We start from the raw sequence: 2,652 nt of genomic DNA on the forward strand, positions 1-2,652 counted from the left end.
AGATAAGTTAGGAGAGGGGCCAGTACCCACTGGCCCACAACAAATCAGCACAGGACTTTGACCCCAAGGGCCAGTGGAACTAGCACTTAACACATAGGATTTCCTTGATGTTCTCTGGTGTGAGATAAAATTGGGGAGGAAATAAAATCTGAGGCTAAGTTCATCACACTCTCCCATCACAGACCACATCTAATGCTAATACAGCCTTCCTGAGTAGGCATCAGATATCAAATGACCAGACCTATCTTCTGAGACCTAGAGAGGGGAAACGACCAGCCATGTCAATCTGCAGCAGAGCCGGAAGGGGAATGTAAGGCTCTACACTTGCAACCAGAATTTTCCATAGAAAATTTTCCATCTCCTCCCACCTTGAAATAACTAATTCTACTTCTTACCCCTTCAAGTGATTGTGATGTACACTTTTCACTGAAACTTTGCTTGCCTTCAACAGCAGCTCTCCGCTAGCACCAAGTTCTATTTCATCCAGCCAATCCCCAGCCTCATCACACTTTAAAGCAAGTGCCAAGTGAAGAAGATAATGATGTTAATTGAGTCTTCTCATTTCTTCCCATAAAAGTTATGAAGTTGCTTGATGAAGTTAATTTATTATAGAGTAACTGTGGGGTGGGGTGGGGTGGGTGGGCTGCTGTTCCATTTCAGCTCCCGGGTCTTCTGCTGATGAGGTCTTTGAACTCCTGCCCACACCGAGCCCATGAATCAGTGTCATTTATCATGTGCATTTAGATAATTGAAATAATAAAGATGAAATGAATACAAAGGATCTCCTATTTCATGGATAGCAGCTCCTTTTTATCAGTGTACCAAGAGTGAAGCAAATTAGACAATCTATGTTCTTGCTTCATGACAAAGATCTGATCAATTTGCCCCTATCTTTCCATATTACCTATTCTCATTTTCTTTCCCAAAATGTGCTAATGTATGCATAAAGCTACATATATGAGCTTCTAATAAAAAGTATAATTTTGAACAGAAATGATACGGGAATTTATACTAATGCTAACACACAGGAAGAAAGCTGAACACAAATATTTATATTTTCGTTCTTCATCATGGTTATAAAAAGCTTAAGCATACCAAAATTGGAAGTTTAAAAACTCAGCTTACTATAAACTTTGAAATACTATGCTGAAAAAGAATAAAAGTGATCATATTTAAAGCCACTTAACCTACTATAATGTCAGGGGAAAATGTCATTCTCAAAAATTAAATACCCCTAAAGTAAACAGAGTCAGGAAGACAGTGTCATCATGAGAGGACTTCATTAATCTTGAACATTATTTTGAATGTCCAAGCCGGGTATGAAATCCCAGTTATGATGATAAATCGTGCTTCATCTCCCTTACTAGAAACTAACACAAATTTAAAAGTGACAAAATACATACAACTCACAAGGATTCTTCTAGATTCATTTCCAATTTCAATGCTGGGTTTTTTTTTTTTTTATCTAGGATTGAACTTCAAAATGCTAAACAAACCATCCACGACCTCAAGTCAAAAAGAAAGTGATGTATAAAAAGAGCACATACTCTTGACAAAAAATGCCAGAGAAGAAAACTGAAGGAAATTGCTATACAAATAAACACTTAACTAATAAATGCATGGTGTTTCCAACCTACTTTGTCTCTCGCTTTGTATGTCTTGAGATGATACCTTGACAGTGGTCTAAGCTCCAAGTGTGAACCTCTTGGCAAATATCTGGGCACTGTTTCCATCCTTTCCCATGACAGCCCCCTTTGTTATCCTGTGCCACCTCACCCTTCAAAAACTCATGCTACCTAAAGATAATTCTTCCTCAGAACCCAAAACAGTAGCAGGTATATACATGACACATGACAAATATTTGTGAATTAATTAGCCAACACTCCTGTATCTCCAGGTGTCTCCTCCACCTAGACTTATAACCCAGTGGAGAAAGTAAATTTCCCCAGAGCCCCTGGATCTGTCTGCTCAAACCATCTATTGATGGATATTTCCTTGGCTTGGCTTTCAAATGGGTATTTCTCCACCTAGGAGTGCTCTCTGGAACATGTTCTGTAAGTGACCAGGTTAAATCCACAACCAAGGAGAAGAAATAAGCAAGTACACAAATCCTAAGCTCTCATTTCTCTCTCCCACCAAGTACATTCAAACAAAATCAAAGCACCCTCTGGGATACTTTTTATTTCTTTATTTTTTTGCACTCCTTAAAATGTAGGTATCAGTACTTCATGAAGGCATGAATTCCAGCCTTTTTTTTTTTTTTTTTTAATTCCAGCCTTTTATATTAGGGAGTTTTATTAGAAAATCTGAGAGGTTGGGGAGTTAAAACATACCAGAGCCAGGCTTCAGGGATCACAAGACCCCTCTGTCTCTGGGGACATCAATAATGAACTTTATACAGTTTTGAGAAAGTAATGGTTATCAATACCTATTTGCCAACCCAAGCATGGAACACTCAGCAAAAGGAATTCACAATTGAATTCAATTCCAAAATGGTGAGCATCTATGCAGTGCCAGACACTATGCCAGACACTGGCGAGTCAGATATGATTGAGACATTGTCCAGAGGAGAGACATAAACAGACAGTTGTAATGGGACAAATAGGTTTACCTTTCATGATACTCAGTTCTTCATTCACCAGACTTCATTAC

This window comes from Dama dama, chromosome 18, assembly GCF_033118175.1.
Source record: "Dama dama isolate Ldn47 chromosome 18, ASM3311817v1, whole genome shotgun sequence".
NCBI lineage: Eukaryota > Metazoa > Chordata > Mammalia > Artiodactyla > Cervidae > Dama > Dama dama.